We start from the raw sequence: 22,168 nt of genomic DNA on the forward strand, positions 1-22,168 counted from the left end.
ACAATCAGTTCTACTCACAAGAAAACGGGCTTCCAATGGGGTCACCAGTCAGGGACTCCTAGCCAACATTTTTCTCAATCACACTGAAAATAAAATATTTGAACAAATGTAAGACCCAAACAGTACCAGATAATATATTGGTACCGTTATGTAGATGACATCATATGTCTTGTATATGAAACAACAAGTCGCATCCGACAACTCCACAGTGATATAAACAAAGGACACCCAAAAATAAAATTCACCATAGAAACAGAACACGACAAAAGGTTTTCCTTGACCTCACAATATACAGACACAACAACCAACAGCTATTCTCTATATTCAGGAAAGTGACCACCACCAGCACAGCCATTCACAAACACTCTGATCATCCGATTACACACAAACTAGCTGGCTTTCCAATATATGCTACACAGCTGGAAAAAAAACCCACTCACTGAAAACAACTACAAGAATGACTAGCAGACAATCAGACAAATAGCAGTAGAGAATGGATATGACACAAACACTATAGATAAACTGAACCACAAAATTATAAATTTATTTAAAAGGACATCTAACACACAAAAATAAAAGCCTCCTCATCAGCTTACAGACACACAGAACCCATTCATGAGCACACTTGAACAGCAAACACTCACAACGACAAACAGGTGCTTCACTCTCACCTGCAACAACAAAGCAGTCCACAGAGTATGCAACATACTCAAAAAACAAGGGGTAAGAATAGCCTACAGGAAAGTCCACACAAAACAGAGAAAACTAAGGACAACCAACACAAGCACAGACGAACACAACACATCTGGTATTTACCAATTAACATGCCAGGACTGCAAAGCAGTTTATATAGAGCAGACAAGCAGAAACTTTCATACAAGATGCGCAGAACACAGAAGTGCATTAAAAAGTAACAGCTGCCATTCCACATTTTCTGAACATCTCGTGGACAAGAAACATAACCGAACAAACATCAATACGGATTTGAAATGCAACAACAGCCCCCCACAGAAACTAAAAATTGAAGAAAATTGTTGTTGTGGTCTTCAGTCCTGAGACTGGTTTGATGCAGCCCTCCATGCTACTCTATCCTGTGCAAGCTTCTTCATCTCCCAGTACCTACTGCAACCTACATCCTTCTGAATCTGCTTAGTGTATTCATCTCTTGGTCTCCCTCTACGCTGCCCTCCAATGCTAAATTTGTGATTCCATGATGCCTCAAAACATGTCCTACCAACCGATCCCTTCTTCTAGTCAAGTTGTGCCACAAACTTCTCTTCTCCCCAATCCTATTCAATACCTCCTCATTAGTTACGTGATCTACCCACCTTATCTTCAGCATTCTTCTGTAGCACCACATTTCGAAAGCTTCTATTCTCTTCTTGTCCAAACTGGTTATCGTCCATGTTTCACTTCCATACATGGCTACACTCCATACAAATACTTTCAGAAACGACTTCCTGACACTTAAATCTATACTCGAAGTTAACAAATTTATCTTCTTCAGAAACGATTTCCTTGCCATTGCCAGTCTACATTTTATATCCTCTCTACTTCGACCATCATCAGTTATTTTACTCCCTAAATAGCAAAACTCCTTTACTACTTTAAGTGTCTCATTTCCTAATCTAATCCCCTCAGCTTCACCCGATTTAATTTGACTACATTCCATTATCCTCGTTTTGCTTTTGTTGATGTTCATCTTATATCCACCTTTCAAGACACTGTCCATTCCGTTCAACTGCTCTTCCAAGTCCTTTGCTGTCTCTGACAGAACTACAATGTCATCGGCGAATCTCAAAGTTTTTACTTCTTCTCCATGAATTTTAATACCTACTCCGAATTTTTCTTTTGTTTCCTTTACTGCTTGCTCAATATACAGATTGAATAACATCGGGGAGAGGCTACAACCCTGTCTCACTCCTTTCCCAACCACTGCTTCCCTTTCATGCCCCTCGACTCTTATAACTGCCATCTGGTTTCTGTACAAATTGTAAATAGCCTTTCGCTCCCTGTATTTTACCCCTGCCACCTTCAGAATTTGAAAGAGAGTATTCCAGTTAACGTTGTCAAAAGCTTTCTCTAAGTCTACAAACGCTAGAAACGTAGGTTTGCCTTTTCTTAATCTTTCTTCTAAGATAAGTCGTAAGGTTAGTATTGCCTCACGTGTTCCAACATTTCTACGGAATCCAAACTGATCTTCCCCGAGGTCCGCTTCTACCAGTTTTTCCATTCGTCTGTAAAGAATTCGCGTTAGTATTTTGCAGCTGTGACTTATTAAACTGATAGTTCGGTAATTTTCACATCTGTCAACACCTGCTTTCTTTGGGATTGGAATTATTATATTCTTCTTGAAGTCTGTGGGTATTTCACCTGTCTCATACATTTGCTCACCAGATGGTAGAGTTTTGTCATGACTGGCTCTCGCAAGGCCATCAGTAGTTCTAATGGAATGTTGTCTACTCCCGGGGCCTTGTTTCGACTCAGGTCTTTCAGTGCTCTGTCAAACTCTTCACGCAGTATCTTATCTCCCATTTCATCTTCATCTACATCCTCTTCCATTTCCATAATACTGTCCTCAAGTACATCGCCCTTGTATAAACCCTCTATATACTCCTTCCACCTATCTGCCTTCCTTTCTTTGCTTAGAACTGGGTTGCCATCTGAGCTCTTGATATTCATACAAGTGGTTCTCTTCTCTCCAAAGGTCTCTTTAATTTTCCTGTAGGCAGTATCTATCTTACCCCTAGTGAGACAAGCCTCTACATCCTTACATTTGTCCTCTAGCCATCCCTGCTTAGCCATTTTGCACTTTCTGTCGATCTCATTTTTGAGACGTTTGTATTCCCTTTTGCCTGCTTCATTTACTGCATTTTTATATTTTCTCCTTTCATCAATTAAATTCAATATTTCTTCTGTTACACAACGATTTCTGTTAGCCCTCGTCTTTTTACCTACTTGATGCTCTGCTGCCTTCACTACTTCATCCCTCAGAGCTACCCATTCTTCCTCTACTGTATTTCTTTCCCCCATTCCTGTCAATTGTTCCCTTATGCTCTCCCTGAAACTCTCTACAACCTCTGGTTCTTTCAGTTTATCCAGGTCCCATCTCCTTAAATTCCCACCTTTTTGCAGTTTCTTCAGTTTCAATCTGCAGTTCATAACCAATAGATTGTGGTCAGAATACACATCTGCCCCTGGAAATGTCTTACAATTTAAAACCTGGTTCCTAAATCTCTGTCTTACCATTATATAATCTATCTGATACCTTTTAGTATCTCCAGGATTCTTCCAGGTATACAACCTTCTTTTATGATTCTTGAACCAAGTGTTAGCTATGATTAAGCTATGCTCTGTGCAAAATTCTACAAGGCGGCTTCCTGTTCCATTTCTTCCCCCCAATCCATATTCACCTACTATGTTTCCTTCTCTCCCTTTTCCTACTGACGAATTCCAGTCACCCATGACTATTAAATTTTCGTCTCCCTTCACTACCTGAATAATTTCTTTTATCTCGTCATACATTTCATCAATTTCTTCATCATCTGCAGGGCTAGTTGGCATATAAACTTGTACTACTGTATTAGGCATGGGCTTTGTGTCTATCTTGGCCACAATAATGCGTTCACTATGCTGTTTGTAGTAACTAACCCGCACTCCTATTTTTTTATTCATTATTAAACCTACTCCTGTATTACCCCTATTTGATTTTGTATTTATAACCCTGTAATCACCTGACCAAAAGTCTTGTTCCTCCTGCCACCGAACTTCACTAATTCCCACTATATCTAACTTTAACCTATCCATTTCCCTTTTTAAATTTTCTAACCTACCTGCCCGATTAAGGGAACTGACATTCCACGCTCCGATCCGTAGAACGCCAGTTTTCTTTCTCCTGATAACGACGTCCTCTTGAGTAGTCCCCGCCCGGAGATCCGAATGGGGGACTATTTTACCTCCGGAATATTTTACCCAAGAGGACGCCATCATTATTTAATCATACAGTAAAGCTGCATGTCCTCGGGAAAAATTACGGCTGTAGTTTCCCCTTGCTTTCAGCCGTTCGCAGTACCAGCACAGCAAGGCCGTTTTGGTTAATGTTACAAGGCCAGATCAGTCAATCATGCAGACTGTTGCCCCTGCAACTACTGAAAAGGCTGCTGCCCCTCTTCAGGAACCACATGTTTGTCTGGCCTCTCAACAGATACCCCTCCGATGTGGTTGTACCTACAGTACGGCCATCTGTATCGCTGAGGCACGCAAGCCTTCCCACCAACGGCAAGGTCCATGGTTCATGGTGGAAGTGAAGAAAATTATCAGATACAAAAAGACATAGTGGAAAGCAAACAAGTGATAAATGAATACACAGCTCTCTGCAATGGCACTCTGTTCTCTGCTCTCAAGGAATTATTAGACAAGACCGGCCAATAGAGCTCTTACCCCTCCCCCACCAACCCAACCCCCCCCCCCCACACACACACAAGAAATAAAATAAAATAAAATAAAATAAATCCCTAAACCTACTTTCACCCTGACTCTATTTCTCTCTCCATGTTCACACACACACACACACACACACACACACACACACACACACACACACACACACGCAAAAGAAGGAAAAAAATCACAGTCACCTCTGAAAGATTCAGAACAACTGCCAGGAACACCTTCAACTGTTCCACTGTCAGCCATCTTTTTTTTTAGACCTTCAATTGTTCCCCTGAACGCCATGTTTGTTTTTACAGCTGGTAAAGCAGTGAAACAGTTACAGTGATAGTGGCATCTCAATATATAGTGTTTGACAGTGATGAAGATGATTAAAAGGAAAATGTAAGTGAAACATTATGATAATAGACACACACATAGAATCAAATAATTTGAATTATAGAAATAACAAGTTTTCAAATCGTAATTTTGGCTTAAACAATTCACCTACTTTAAGGTATAAGTGGTAGCAGATGACAAACTGTGCAACAAAACGGTCGCTGTAGAAACACAACACATCAGAAAAACCGCCCATGTGATAAAAATGTATGAGTTCGTAATTTATGTGTTTCTTTTTTCAAATATCTGTAATTACGATTTAAAAACTAATAGCTACATGTATACAAACAGCAAAGAACACTCTTTATCTGTAACAGATGAAAAATAAAAGCCCACTGAAGATGCTGCATCTGTAGTGAAACATATTTGGGTTATAAAACAGAATTGAGTTTTGGTACAGGCGGACCCCATCCAAAAACATACGTATTGTTGAAGCAAACACGGTAGAAAAGAGCTTCAACCCCAAGATGATCACACATTTCATGTTGTACCACGATACAGTGAGACCTTCAGAGGTAGTGTTCCATATTGCTGTACACACTGGTACCTCAGATACCCAGTAGTACATCCTCTTGCTTTGGCGCATGCCTTTATTCGTCGTGGCATACTATCCACAAGCTCATCAAGCCACTGTTGGTCCAGATTTTCCCATTCCTCAACGGAGATTCGGCGTAGATCCTTTAGAGTGGTTGGTGGGTCACGTCGTCCATAAACAGCACTATTCTATCTATCCCAGGCAAGCGTAGATCCCTTATTGGGAGGAGGAGGAGGAGGAGGAGGAGATTAGTGTTTAACGTCCCGTCGACAACGAGGTCATTAGAGACGGAGCGCAAGCTCGGGTAAGGAAAGGATGGGGAAGGAAATCGGCCGTGCCCTTTCACAGGAACCATCCTGGCATTTGCCTGAAGCGATTTAGGGAAATCACGGAAAACCTAAATCAGGATGGCCGGAGACGGGATTGAACCGTCGTCCTCCGGAATGCGAGTCCAGTGTGCTAACCACTGCGCCACCTCGCTCGGTATAGATCCCTTAGAGTGGTTGGTGGGTCACGCCGTCCATAAACAGCACTATTCTATCTATCCCAGGCATGCTCGATACGGTTCATGACTGGGGAACATGCTGGCCACTCTAGTCGAGCAATGTCGTTATCCTGAAGGACGTCATTCACAAGATGTGCTCAACGGGGTCGCAAATTGTTGTCCATGAAGACGAATGCCTCGCCAATATGCTACTGATATGGTTGCACTATCGTTCAGAGGATGGCATTCACATACGAGGCCTTGCATGACCACCAGCGGCGTACGTCGGCCCCACATAATGCCACCCCAAAACAGCAGGAAACCTCCACCTTGCTGCACTTGTTGGACAGTGTGTCTAAGGCGTTCAGCCTGACTGGATTGCCTCCAAACAGGTCTCCGACGATTGTCTGTGATGAGAACGTGATGCCAATCCTGAGCAGTCCATTCGGAAATTTGTTGGGACCATCTGTACTACGCTGCATGGTGTCGAAGTTGCAAATATGGACCTCGCCGTTGACGTTGGGACTGAAGTTGTGTATTATGCAGCCTATTGCGCACGTTTTGAGTCGTATTACGACGTCCTGTGGCTGCATGAAAAGCATTATCCAACGTGGTGGCGTTGCTTCAAATGGTTCAAATGGCTCTGAGCACTATGGGACTTAACACATCTGAGGTCATCAGTCCCCTACAACTTAGAACTACTTAAACCTAACTAACCTAAGGACATCACACCTATCCATGTCCGAGGCAGGATTCGAACCTCCGACCGTAGCAGTCGCGCGGTTCCGGACTGCAGCGCCTAGAACCGCGTGGCCACGGCGGGCGGCCGTGGCGTTGCTGTCTGGGCTCCTCCGAGCCACAATCCGTAGGTAGCGGTCATCCACTACAGTAGCAGCTCTTGGGCGGCTCAGCGATGCGTGTCATCGACAGTTCCTGTCTCTGTGTATCTCCTCCATGTCCGAACAACATCGCTTTGGTTCACTCCGAGACGCCCGGACACTTCCCTTGTTGAGAGCCCTTCCTGGCACAAAGTAACAATGCGGACGCGATCGAACCGCGGTATTGACCGTCTAGGCATGGTTGAACTACAGACAAGACGAGCCGTGTACCTCCTTCCTGGTGGAATGACTGGAACTGACCGGCTGTCGGACACCCTGCGTCTGATAGGCGCTGCTCATGCATGGTTGTTTACGTCTTTGGGTGGGTTTAGTGACATCTCTGAACAGTTAAAAGGACTGTGTCTGTGGTGCAATATCCACAGTCAACGTCTATCTTCAGGAGTTCTGGGATGTGTGTATTTACGTATGTATATACTAAGTGATTAAAAGTATACCGACACCTGGCTGAAAACGACTTACAAGTTCGTGGCGCCCTCCATCGGTAATGCTGGAATTCAATGCGGTGTTGACTCACCATTAGCCTTGATGACGGCTTCCACTCTCGCAGGCATACGTTCAGTCATGTGCTGGAAGCTTTCTTGGAGAATGGCAGCCCACTCTTCACGGAGTGCTGCACTGAGGAGTAGCATAGATGTCGGTCGGTGAGGCCTGGCACGAGGTCGGAGTTCCAAAACATCCCAAAGGTACTCTATAGGATTCAGGTCAGAACTCTGTCCAGGCAGACCGTTATAGAGATATTATTGTCGTGTAACCATTTCGCCACAGGCCGTGCATTATAAAACGACGTTTTTACAGTGTTCAATCGTCCAATGTTTACGCTCCTTACACCAAGCGAGGCGTCGTTTGGCATTTATCGGCGTGGTGTATGGCTTATGAGCAGCCGCTCGACCATGAAGTCCAAGTTTTCTCACCTCTTGCCTAACTGTCATAGTACTTGCAGTAGATCCCGATGCAGTTTGGAATTCCTGTGTGATGGTCTGGATAGATATCTGCCTATTACACATTACGAACCTCTTCAACTGGCGGCGGTCTCTGTCAGTCAACAGACGAGATGGGCCTCTAGGCTTTTGTGTTGTACATGTCCTTTCACGTTTCAACTTCACTATCACATCGGACCTAGGGATGTTTAGGAGTGTGGAAATCTCGCGTACAGACATATGACGCAAGTGACACGCAATCACCTGACCACATTCGAAATCCGTGAGTTCCGCGGAGCTTCCCATTCTGATCTCTCGCGATATGTAATGACTACGGAGGTCGCTGATATGGAGAACCTGGCAGTAGGTGGCAGCACAATGCACCTAATATGGAAAACCTATGTTTTTGGGGGTGTCCGGATACTTTTGATCACATAGTGTACGAATGTATGCATGTTCCACATTTTCTCGTAAACCACTTTACCGATTTCAACCAAACTTCGTTCATACATCACTTACTGCCTGGAAACAATCGCTGTGGTGGTAAGAACCACCTACCTATCAAGGGGATTGGGATCGTTGTGAAAAATTAATATATCCCACGACGCCCGAATAGCCATAATTTAGTTCAAAACATGGTTCAAATGGCTCTGAGCACTATGGGACTCAACTGCTGAGGTCATAAGTCCCCTAGAACTTAGAACTACTTAAACCTAACTAACCTAAGGACACCACACACATCCGTGCCCGAGGCAGGATTCGAACCTGCGACCGTAGCGGTCGCGCGGTTCCAGACTGTAGCGCCAGAACCGCTCGGCCACCAGCGGCCGGCCATAATTTAGTCATCCTGTATTTGAGAAGCAGAGCACTTAGTGACTTGGAACAAAATTAACACATATCTTTAAATCTTTAGAAAACTTTTCCTCTCTGATAACCACCACAAAATGATGAAAGGAAAAAAAGTTTATCGCTCACATTTTCGTTGTTCATGTTGCAAAATTGTCGCATGAAGCAGGGCGTTTTAATTTATTACTTCTTTATTACTAACTGTATAACTGTATTTGCGACACATTTTGCAGACAGTATTCACACATACCACCGAATCAGCAAATTTTATAGCACTGTACAACTCATAATTCAGGAGCTATGACTTCATAAACACAGATATGGGTAAAAAATGCCGCATCAAGCATCATGTGTTAATTTATTGCTTCTTTACTATTAACTCTGTTCGGAACACTTTTTGCAAATAGGAGCTACAGATACTGGATGTACCTGCAAAATTATATCGTTATGCGATACATAGTTCGAGAGATACTACGTCATAAACATTGAACTGAGTTAAAATGAAACTACAGGGCGAAATTCACTATGGACGCAGGTGAAATATGTGTATAAATACGTGTTAAATATGTTAAATATATGTGAAATCAATCTGACACGTGCGTCCCCAGGCAAAGCCACGGGTAGAATGCTCATCCTAAACCCCAGAGCGATTTAAACCAAATTTGGTACACAAATCAATTACAATCTGGCTAAAATACTGTCGGGGTAAGAACCACTAGACTCCCACTGGAGTGATCGTGGTAATGTGAAGAGAGAAGAGGTGAGGAGGAGATGAACAGAAAAAGAGGGGGAAGGAGGAGATGGACACCGATAAGATGGAGGAGGAGATGGGCAGAGAGACAGGGAGGGGAAAATAGACAGTGAGAGGGGAGAGTAAGAGATGAAGAACAAGAAGGAGGGGGAGGAGATGGACACACAAAGGGGGACAATGAGATGGACCAAGACATGGAGGAGGTGAAGACGGAATTAGAGGGGAGGAGGAGCAGATGGACAGAGAGTGGAGAGGCAGATGGACAGCTGGAAGGTGGATGAGGATATGGACATACAGTGGGGGGGGGGGGGGGTTGGAAGAGGTGGTCAGAGAGACTGGTTGGAGGAGATGGACACAGAGGGGATGAAGGAAGAAATGGACAGAGAGAGGGGGAAGGACGAGATGGAGCAATAGTAGACTGGAATGAATACATAACCAGGCATCGCCGAGTACTCAGCTAGCATCTGATATTTTAAAGCAGCTGAAAGTTCGAAATAATTCCTTGGAACATTCACTTTCTCTGATAGACGAAATTTTAGTAACATTATCATCAGAAACACTCGGTGTCAAATTTTTAAAAAGCCTTCTGGGGAAGAAACAAATATTGAAGAGGAATTTATCGAGGAAGAACTGTGATGCTTTTCACATGCACGTCTGAGGTCGAAAGAACATTTCCACTGTACAAATCATTCTTAGAAGCAGGAGTTTTACGAACGAAAATCCCAGAATGACGTTATTTGTGCACTCTAACACCCTTCATCAAGCTTAAAGTTGTGTGTAACCTTTATATTTGTGTGTAGTTATTTTGGCTTATTTTGGAAATTAATTTCACCATTTTCTTCTGCGTTTTCGATTGCTTATTTTACTATTTTATTGTGCTTAGAAATCTGAGTTTCAGTAGATAGAAATAATAAGACGAGCATTTTTCATAAAAGTAGGAATTAGATATCTCTAAGCATATATATGATGAATTTTAGATTTAAATGTCGTAGGTATTCAGACTGAACGGAAAAACGAAACAAATAATGACCGAAACCAGACTCGAACCAGAAATTACCAGTCTCGAGCACTGTTGTTGTATTTCTACCTTTAAGTGCTTGAAATACACGGAATTGCTAGCAGGATAGGGGTACCTCTGCTTAAAAATTTGCATCAGTTGGAAATCGAACCTAAAATCCCTACGTCACAGACAAGAGATCTACCACACAGTCACATGGTTCGTCGGAAAAAAAATCGATCTTCTATCAGTATATTTCTCGACAAGTTTTTAGAGTTGCATTGGATTATTTTGGGGGAATAATATTTGAGTTCTGAAATTCACCCACCGCAAATATAAATATTAAAAAAAATCCAATTGCCACATGGACATCTGTGTGTACAGCGTAAGACCTGCACGTCACGATGCATAAACGGACATGACGGACCAGAGGTGTAAGTATCGCCTGTTTTGATGACTGACTGATCACTTGTAAAGTCACAGTCGGCAGTACGGTTATACGAGCCAGAGAAATTGGTACACCTGCCTAATATCGTGTAGGACCTCCGCGAGCACGCAGAAGTCGCGCAACACGACGTGACATGGACTTGACTAAGGTCTGAAGTGGTGCTGGAGGGAACTGACACCATGAATACTGCAAGGTTGTCCACAAATCAGTAAGAGTACGAAGGGATGGAGATCTCTTTTGAGCAGCACATTGCAAGGCATTCCAGATACGCTCAATAATGTTCACTTCTGGTGAGTTTGGTGGCCAGCGGAAGTGTTTAAACTCAGAAGAGTGTTACTGGAGCCACTCTGTAGCAATTTTGGACGTGTGGGATGTCGCATTGACCTGATGGAATCGCCCAAGTCCGTCGTAATGCACAATGGAGATGAATGGACACAGGTGATCAGACAGGATGCTTAAGTACGTGTCACCTGTCAGAGTCGTATCTATACGTACGATGGGTCCTATATAACTCCAACTGCACACGCCCCACACCATTACAGAGCCTCCACCAGCTTGAACAGTACCCTGCTCACATGGAGGGTCCATGGATTCACGAGGTTGTCTTCCTACCCGTACACGTCTATCCACTAGATACAATTTGAAACGAGACTCGTCCGACCAACATGTTTCCAGCCGTAAACAGTCCAATGTCGGTGTAAAACTTTGTGTCGTACAATCATCAAGGGTACACGAGTGGGCCTTCGGCTCCATACCAGTGATGTTTCGTTGAATGGTTCGTACGCTGATACTTGTTGATGATCCAGCATTGAAATCTGCAGCAGTTTCCGGAAGGGTTGCACTTCTGTCATGTTGAACGATTCTCTATAGTCGTCGTTGGTCTCGTTCTTGTAGAATCTTTTTCCGGCTGCAGCAATGTCGGAGATTTCATGTTTCACCCGATTCCTGATATTCACGGTACACTCGTGAAAATTCCCACTTCATCTCTACCTCGGAGATGCTGTGTCCCATCGCTCGTGCACCGACTATACCACCACGTTCAAAGGCACTTAAATCTTGATTACTCACCATTGTAGCAGCAGTAACCGATCTAACAACTGCGCCAGACACTTGTTGTCTTATATAGGGGTTGCCGACTACAGTGCCGTATTCTGCTGTTTAAATATATCTGTATTTGAATACGCATGACTATACCAGTTTCATTGGCGCTTCAGAGTATAAAGATAAGATTATCAGCGACATGTCAAATAGGTGGCAACGACCAAAGAGTACTCGAGCCAATACGGGTGGCAGTTTAATTACTTAAAACAGCTCGAAGTTCGAAAAGATTTTAATATGGCCATACGGTTGGGCTTTCTGACGTGACAGTATTTGAAGTTAAATTTTGAAAGATCTGAATGTTCTGTTTCAGGTAGGAGTAATCTATGAACAAATAAACAGACCCCTTCGCTATACCACGTCATTTAACCCACTTCCATAATTATCTATGATTCTGAGAAATGATCTGTAATGGTGTAGCTGTGGAACTTGATTATGTCTTTAGTTTAGCCTTCTTTATGAGCTTCTGTTAACTGTCTAGCAGTTAAACTACATTTTTAAATTTCTGTTGTCATTTTTCCTCTGTTCTTTGCATATTATTAGTGTTATGATTGACCCATGGTATATTTTTCCGTCTTTGTCATTTTCACTTCTAGCCCTATTTGTGTCACATCAAAGCTGAAAAACAGAGTATCGTTTTTATTGTATGATACTGGGAACAGTACCGAGCACAATCAAACGTAAAGGTTCTTCTAGATTTCTTGACTCTTTTGGGTTGCAATAGAGTCCAAGCTTCTGCACATGTTGTTCAGAGTAGCTGTTGTGGAAGAAATTTACCACCATGGCCCTACAAGGCTTCTCTGCTACCACATTCTCGAGTAAACTACCACAAATTGATAGTCACCTGCTGCTATTATCGTGTTGTGAGCTACGTATTTCGTGTGGCACCTACATTCTGCGAATACTGTTCTCACTTATAGCGAACGGTAAAAACATTGTTATTTGCCCATCTCCGCAGAGTACAACTGCCCACGTCCAAAAAAAACTTCGCTGTCAGGTGTACTTTCGACATCAATAGAGGTAGTATTATCGTTAAACAAAATTCTTCCAAAGGAATCTAAATATTTCCATGCACATCCAACATTGTGCAAAAGTTTTTTCCATTCCCTAGTTCAGATTGCAACAGATTCTCGAGGACTAATAGCACTAGGTGCTGTTTTCACACGGTAGACGGATTTAAACATTACGTCGACTGGAGATGAACAGGAAGAAGTTAAAAGTTTTGAGAGTTCATCCTAAGTGTTGTAAATAGGAAATATGTTCGAGCGGAACATTCCTGTGATTCAAAAAGAGAGACCCACCTGCGCCTACCTATAGAAAGGAGGCCTCAAGGAAATATTGAAACAGCCAAAAAAATTTAAACTGGAAAGTAGTAAATACATTACAGTGGAATGCAGAGCATTTATTTTCATCCTTAAACTTCGTGGCAGTTGAAGTCCCATTATCTTCCATAACGATGGAACACAAGTCGCCCTCACGAAGTATTGAAAGCAGTTATCATCAAAGTTAACATGAGACAGTGGACACACACACTGAAATTCATTACTGTAGAAGAAGATAAAGAGAAGACTCAGCCAGGAAAGAAGAAATATTCATATATAGACAAAGCATTAATCTGCCATTGCCAAAATTGTCTTGAGTGGTGACAGTCGCAGGCCGCTGTGGCCGAGCGGTTCTAGGCGCTTCAGTCTGGAACCGCGCTGCTGCTACGGTCGCAGGTTCGAATCCTGTCTCGGGCATGGATGTGTGTGATGTCCTTAGGTTAGTTAGGTTTAAGTAGTTCTAAGTCTAGGGGGCTGATGACCACCGACGTTAAGTTCCATAGTGTTCAGAGCCATTTGAACCATTTGGTGACAGTCATATTAGCCATTTCAGTAACTTGAGAGTTCAGGTTAAACTGGACAGTTATTTCACCTGCGTACTCAGAGACAGTATTAAAATTAAGTTATATGTTTACAGAAATTAGAAATAAAACCCTAAAAGGAAGTGTGCCTGGTTACCGAAGATATTCCTGATTTTTTACGCGACATGTACGTCAACCAAAACTCACCAGAGGGCTGAAACACCAGCCAATTTTCGTCCGGTATTTATGCTTACGAAAATTAACAGTTATAACACTCTGACAAAGCTGGCCGCCAGTCACATCAAAGGTTGTATTAAAGTACACACATCACCACAAAGAAAGACTTTCGCCACCCACAACTTTCTAGAACAAACGAAACTGCTAAATCAGTTTGAAATATAGAGAAAATCATACAGAAAGAATATAATCAGAAGGCTGCATTAGAACACCCGAAACGGCTTGAAGCTAAAGAAATGCTCCTACATCCGTTATGTAACTGTTCTTTAATGTGAGCTTAATTTTTCTAGTAATTTCTGAGGTGATGCTCCTAATAAGAAGCGGGACTTTGTCAATTTGGTGGAAGCAAGTATTGTGTGTGGCATTCTGGAAGCAATGCTAGCATCGGAACTACATTAGTTCTACGTCATTACCATCTCGCGTTGTACACAACGGCAGTTTGAAGCGCGGTCACGACCAAGTTCCGAACGAGGACAAAGCAGCGGTGGCCTCATTGTCCCCGTCGGCATACAACAAAGCAAACAGCAATACCCGCACTGCACTCGCCGCATCGGTTCCCCGTTTAGCAACATTCCGCAGTCTCTCGCCAACCCGATGTGTCTAACCACTTACGTACTAGCTGTTTCTCTCGTCTCAGAACCTTAGTCGTACGTTGGTGCAGCTTCAGTAAAATATTTCCGCCCACGTAGGATGTTGTTCACACAGTATATAGTTAATGAACAAATCATCAATAGAAAAATAAAAGAGGAAAGAAAATTTCATATTATTGTTACTAGTGCTATACCGGCCGGTAAGCCAAAATTACATTCACTCCCTCAATATGAATTTCGTATTTCGTTATGTCTTCACACAGAAATAATGATTTGTGTAGGTAACTAGCTACAACTGTAGGATATTTACAGAAATGCATTTATTTTGCCATCAGCTGAATATAATCGTATTTCAATTTATTCTTGACCTGTTTCGAATATTTCAACCGTCACTAACCGGAAGAAAAATTATATCATTTGTTGGATAAAAAATGCATATTTCTCATAGAAGACACATTCATATATCATATGTAACAATGGCAAAACGTGGAATGTAAAAAACCATGTTTTGGCCTATGTCATATGCCTGAGCTGGCAATCGCTTGTTAACTGTCAGTAGTGTATAAGCAGCGTACGTGTGTTTATCACGATGCTGCCAAAACACGGTTATTTTTACATTCCACGTTTTCTCGTTGGTACATTTGGTGTACGAATGTGTCTTCTATGTGAAATATGAATTTTGATCCAACAAATGCTACAATTTTTCTTCCAGCTGATGATGGCTGAAATAACGGAAACTGTTCAAGAACAAATTTAAATACATAGGGTGATTCAGCTGGCCCTATCTATGGGCTTTACGCAACCTGTAACGCCTTCAAAAATCACTCGCGAAATTTTCATATTCTCTCGCTCGCTAAGCTTAAACTATTAGTCCTACAGACAAAATGAACACGACCTTTTTGTAGGGAATTTAGTTAAACCTTGTACTGGCAAACGTTTGAGCTGGATCCCATGGTTTTCAAGTTATTCGAGAAAAACGCGTTTGAAGGTCACTTTTGCAAATTTTTCTTGAATAATGGAAAAGTACGGCTTCTAAAGAAAATGTATCATAGTTAAATTTCCGTCAAATAGGTCCTGTTCATTTTTTCTGTAGAACTAACTGTTTGCACATAGCGAGCGAGAGAATATGAAAATATTGCATATGGTACCTTGAAAGCATTGCGAGTTGCATAAAACCCATAGGTAGGGACAGCTGAATCACCTTGTATACAGCCAATGGCCAAAATAAAAGCTATTCTATAAATTTTCTCCTCCTAGAAGTTCTCACCAAACTCACGTTATCCAGTAATTCCAGTAAACCTTGGCTAGCAGTTGGAGAACTGGACATGACCATTTTACTAACAGTTGATAAATTCAGATGCCTCGAGTCAGTATCAGCACATTACGGATTTACAGATACTGACAGAAAAGTGAATAGAATAACAGTCAAACGCATAAGACTGGCAAGGTTTTATGGAAGTGAAATATAGGGTGCAAAGAAAACAAACGATCAAACACATCATTCGATGGAGATGCGAATTGTGTGATGGGTCGTGTGTTATTCAACTTTGGCTCGGCTCTGAGCACTATGGGACTTAACATCTATGGCCATCAATCCCCTAGAACTTAGAACTACTTAAACCTAACTAACCTAAGGACAGCACACAACACCCAGCCATCACGAGGCAGAGAAAATCCCTGATATTCAACTTTACAGATTACCCTATAATGAACATATACAGGGATCTTTTAAGATAGCGCAGTTGAGAAAAAATTGACAGAATACCAACTGAGTGCTCCAGCACAAACTATACGACTAAGTTTTGAAAACGAGGTTCTCCATCACTACACGCAAACGAAAAAGAAAATTGGACTGTCGATATTAGATGAGAAAGATGCTAGGAAATACTACGAGAGGAAGCGGTTTCGTAATCCGACACGGAAAGGGTTTTACGTTTCCAGTATTTGGATGACCTATGTATGTGAGACGAAAGCTTACAATTCCCAGTCCCGTGATTTCGTACCAACGTCATGAGTTAAAATTTCAGACCTCTCCACAGTGATGCGGGAGACAGCTGACTCGAGAGGGGAGGCTAAATTTATCGGCCGATTAGTGCTTTTCGAGAGGCCCGTGTTTCATCCCTCCCTTCCTCCTACGCTCACATTCATCTGTAACAGCATAAGCATAAAATTACACTCACTGTGTACCCGCAAACTATACAATTACACAGGATGAACTCTAAATCCACCTAAAAAATTTCGGAAGTTGTTCAGGGGTATTTTCTGAGTATTTTGGTATAAGGGCCCGTGTGGCACAGATTTCTAACAACGAGCTCGTGATCAAAATTTTCATCCAAGGACAACCAGGGGCTATGATACACAATATTTTCTGTTAGGCACAGGAACGTCCCCACGAACTAAGCACTATGTGTCCTGGTTGCAGTCACAGGAAGACTGGTATCTTCGACTAAGGAACACAGAAAGGTCAGTGGTTGAGAACTGTTCAGACTCGTCTGTATCGTTCACAGTTCCTCACAAAAGGGATGATGTGCAATCTACATTTCTACACGCATGCTCATAAATTAGGATAATTGCAGAATGTGGTGCCACACAACGCGGCACTACACAAAACTGGCGCTAATAGCATAGGCACATAGGGAACACATACGACACAGATCTGTAAGTCCACGGTACAGGTGATAAGTTGAGAAAACCGTCCCGAAACAAATGTGCTGCAAAACGCCTCTGTTTCCTGCGCATGTAACCCGAAGTCAGTATGGGAAACGATCACCATGCAAACGTACACAGGCCGTACAACGAGTTGGCATACTCTGGATCAGGTGGTCGAGCAGCTGCTGGGGTATAGCCTCCAATTCTTGCACCAGTGCCTGTCGGAGCTCCTGAAGTGTCCTAGGGGTTTGAAGACGTGCAGCGATACGTCGATCAAGACCATCCCAGACGTGCTCGATGGGGTTTAGGTCTGGAGAACAGGCAGGCCATTCCATTCGCCTGATAGCTTCTGTTTCAAGGTACCCCTCCACTATGGCAGCTCGGTGGGGCCGTGCGTTATCATCCATCAGGAGGAAGATGAGGCCCACTGCGCCACTGAAAAAGCATAATGGTGCTAAATGACGTCCCGAACACCTGACCTGTTACAGTTCCTCTATCAAATACATGCAGGTGCACCAATCATAATCCCACCTCACACCATCAAACAACGACCTCCATACAGTTCCCTTTCAAGGACATTAATGGGTTGGTATCTGGTTTCTGGTTCACGACAGATGAAAACCTGGTGAGAATCACTGTTCAGACTATACCTGGACTCGTCAGTGAACATAACCTGGGACCACTGTTCCAATGACCATGTACTGTGTTCTTGACACCAAGCTTCACGGGCTCTCCTGTGACCAGGGGTCACTGGAATGCACCTTGCAGGTCTCCGGGCAAATAAACCCTGTCTGATCAGTCGTCTGTAAACTGTGTGCCTGGAGACAACTATTCCAGTGACTGTGGTAAGGTCCCGAGCAAGGCTACCTGCAGTACTCCGTGGCCGTCTGCGGGAACTGGTGGTGAGATATCTGTCTTCTTGTGGTGTCGTACACTGTGGACGTCCCGTACTGAAGCGCCTGGACACGTTTCCTGTCTGCTGGAATCGTTGCCATAATCTTGAGATCACACTTTGTGGCACACGGAGGGCCTGTACTGCGACCTGCTGTGTTTGACCAGTCTCCAGTCGCCCTAGTATTCTACCCCTCATGACGTCATCAATATGTGTTCTTTTAGCCATTTTCAACACACAGTCACCATTAGCACGTCTGAAAACGTCTGCACACTTACTCGCTGCACCGTACTCTGACATGCACCAACACACCTCTGCGTATGTGGACTGCTGCCAGCGCCACCGTGCGACGACCGCAGGTCAAATGCACCGCATGGTCATACCCTGAGGTGCTTTAAATCCGAAAACCGCCCACCAGAGCGTTGTTTCACCATGTATCAGCATTATCCTTAATTTATGAGCATGAGTGTACATTTACTCTACACTTTAGATCAGTAGAAGTCTCTTTTCATCTCGTATGGACTCCGATTTTTCACTTGGACCGTCAGCAGACGCTTTTCAAGTGACGTGAAACCAGAAATTCATCAAATATATGTGTATGTGATATCTGCGGAAACTCAGGAGTTTTATTTCTATTCGCAGTAATCCTTCCCAGACACTTACTGTGCTGAAAGCAGCTTCATGAGAAGAATGGCACTCACATCCTGTGGATTTTATTGAAAACGTCGTTAACAGCATCACACATCGCTGTACGTGATGTATCGATGCTCGGGGTAATCACACTTCATACTGACGTTACTTGTATCACATAAATGTTCAAATGTTCAAATGTGTGTGAAATCTTATGGGACTTAGCTGCTATGGTCATCAGTCCCTAAGCTTACACACTACTTAACCTAAATTATCCTAGGGACAAGCACACACACCCATGCCCGAGGAAGGACTCGAACCTCCGCCGGGACCAGCCGCACAGTCCATGACTGCAGCGCCTTAGACCGCTCGGCTAATCCCTCGCTATCACATAAATATTGCATATTATGTTGTTCACTTCAAACGCTTTCTATGTTAACGTAATACATTTTCTCAGCGATTGAGTTGTCATCTTTCATTTGTGCTACACCATGTTTTCTAAAATTTGACTGTTGTTGTTGTGGTCTTCAGTCCTGAGACTGGTTTGATGCAGCTCTCCATGCTACTCTATCCTGTGCAAGCTTCTTCATCTCCCAGTACCTACTGCAACTTACATCCTTCTGAATCTGAAAATTTGACTATGCGTCCTAAAAAATGTACATAATGTTTTGAGTCATCGTTTTTTGAGTTTTTACCGTTATTCATGGAAATGAATCACTGAAAATATCCATGAAAAGACTGATAGTAAACTAGCATTCTCGCCGGTATGTCCATTTTCTCTAAACTTACTTTCCCATTTATACAGTCTTGAAAGACCTACGCCGTTTGGTAACTTATGACTTTACTTGCTTTTGCTGACGAACGATCTCGTAATCATTGGCTCTTAATACTAAATACTGTACGTTCTTTATACTATCTTCCAGCTTCATAATTCATCAAACAAGCGAGTTGGGGTAGTTGTTAAACCTATCCTCCCATTTACAGAAGGGCTGCGGCTCAAACCCACGTTCTGCCATCGCGATTTGTGTTTTACCTGGCTTTCCAGGGATTCCATTAAGTCAATTCCAGAAAACGATGAGATGGTTGCTTTGAAGAGAACAATGGGAATTTCCTGCCTTATTCTTGCTAGCATTGCTTCCCTGCTAATGATTTCGATAATACCCAGAGGTCAAACTAACCCTTTTTTATTATTTGAACCTAGTTATGTCTTATTTATTGTCTGTTTCCGTGAAAAAATATGTGAGTACTTCTTTTTTCCAAGGGAGCTTACACTTCATCGTACTCATATCGACGCTAGTGCGACGTTTTTCTCTAATCCTACTTTTCCATTACTGAAGTAGAGTTTTTCCTTATTTTCTGCTTTCTGAGAAAAAAAGTACGAAAGCCTCGCAGCCAAGAGTGCATTTTGTTTTTCCTGTCGTGTGCAGTGCAACTTTTTAAAAGGAGAAACGTTTCATAACAATAAAACGTGAGGCTGGAAATTCAGATTGAAATTCTTGTGCTGCAGTTTCAGAACAAAGCACTTTGGACGAACAGTTGCCCACGGAACACGAGGTTCGACCTAAATTATAAATGAACAATACGCACCTTTGAATTTACGCTTCCGCTGTCAAAGCCCGTCATGGAAATTTCGGAACAGGCATATGTTGAAGTCGTTCTTTCGCCATCAGAAGCAATGCGATTGCTTGAAACATTAAATGAGCATCAGATTTCGATTCCTAAGTTGGACGGTCCAGGTTTTCTGTCTGCTCTATTTAAAAAGGTGATGATCGCTGTGGCAACCCTCGTTGTGAGGATAGATCACCTAATAGCACACAAAACAGTTGGAAATATTTGGAGTTTTTCTCACGTCAGTGAGTTTCCCGTTTTGTATGGTTCCGCGTGCATAATGGATGCCTAGATTACGAGCATTGCAGGAGAAGTTGCTGGAATAGAGTTCTTTATGTTGCTAAAGAGAACTTTAGCAGAGCAGTTTAATACGCACCCAGTAAAAAATTACGCAGTTTGCCAGTGCCGAACAAAATCAATGGCAGTAGTGATTTTGTGTGTTTACTACTGTGGTGTTGTCCACCAACATGACGTCCCACCGCGTACAACACTTTGGGTAATCTATTATGTATCAGCATATTTTGTGCAAATGGTGTCCCACACCTCGTAAGTAGTTTAAAAAGGTCATAGTTCACCACGAACGGCTACTGATAAACAAATTTTTGTTACAGCCTATTTCAGACTTCAGACCTTCATCGGGTATCCTGTATATCAAGACAGATAACACGTGAAATGCAGTTCACATTCAACTGTCAATATACGGCTATCTGGTATACATTCTTACGAAAACTCGCATAATAAAATGTCACATACCCACTTAAGACATTTAAAACACGACGGTATAAAACCAGTGGCGTCAAACGGCATAAAAATCCATCATTCGTCACTGAAAATAAAAGTACGGCACATAAAATAATGGGATACAAATTTATCGACCAATTTCAGCCTCAGATCCCATTATCATATTGAGACATGTACGCTTAAAAACACGCATATCAAAAGCATATCTGGACGTGGGCAGCCTTTAAACTGGACAAATTTGCAGTTCGACCAAAGAGGTGGTACAAAAAAAAAAAAAAAAAAGTCTCCTTGAACTGCACACTATCTGAATTGTTTTAACAGTAAAAATAAATCACCGATTTAATGAGTCACTTTTGAAGGATGTTATTGGAATTATTTCTCACTAATAGCGAATTTAGATAATTACAAGTACCATGCAAATTCCTGGTACAAATGACTAGCCAAGGATGATTTTTAAGGGTAATTTAGGCTGAAATTATTGCTCACAACCGTAGATCCAGTTTTTCCCGAAACCAGTACACTTACTAATTTACTATTTCATATAGTCAACAATTGCTGAAAAGTTAGAAAGAAAGAATGAAATTATGCTTTAAGAACTCAGTGACAGCGAAATCATTTACTGTGTTGGCGAAGGCCGAGGGATAATCAGACTTCACGTTTTCCTCGCGTTCGATGTACACTCAGGTGACAAAAGTCATAGGATACCTCCTAATATCGTGTCGGACATTCTTCTGCCCGGCGCATTGCAGCAGCTCGACGTTGCAAGGACTCAAGAAGTCGTTCGAAGTCTCGTGCAGAAATATTTAGCCATGCTGCCTCTATAGCCGTCCATAATTGCGGAAGTGTTGCCGGTTGAGGATGTTGTGCACGAACTGACCTCTCGATTATGTCTCACAAATGCGCTATGGGATTCATGTCGGGTGATCTGGGTGGCCAAAACGTTTCGCTCGAATTGCCAGCATATTGTTCAGACCAATTGCGAACAACTGCGACCCACTGATATGGCTCACTGTCATCTAAAAATATTTCATCGTTCTTAGGCAACATGAAGTCCATGATTGATTGCAAATGGTCTGCAAGCAACCGAACATAAACATTTAAATTCAATGATCAGTGCGTTCCCTGTAAACACAGTCCACGCCACTATGGAGCCACCACCAGTTTGCACAGTGGTTT

General features: G+C 42.6%; 1 non-coding gene across 1 annotated transcript; it reads right to left on the reverse strand.

Moving 5' to 3' along the window:
• Positions 1-5,770: 5,770 nt before the first annotated feature.
• Trnaa-cgc (transfer RNA alanine (anticodon CGC)) lies at positions 5,771-5,843 on the reverse strand. Its single transcript has one exon. It is a non-coding gene; the product is annotated as a tRNA-Ala (tRNA).
• Between the last annotated feature and the right edge of the window lie 16,325 nt (positions 5,844-22,168).

The sequence above is a fragment of the Schistocerca nitens genome, chromosome 3 (genome assembly GCF_023898315.1).
Source record: "Schistocerca nitens isolate TAMUIC-IGC-003100 chromosome 3, iqSchNite1.1, whole genome shotgun sequence".
In the NCBI taxonomy this organism is placed as follows: domain Eukaryota; kingdom Metazoa; phylum Arthropoda; class Insecta; order Orthoptera; family Acrididae; genus Schistocerca; species Schistocerca nitens.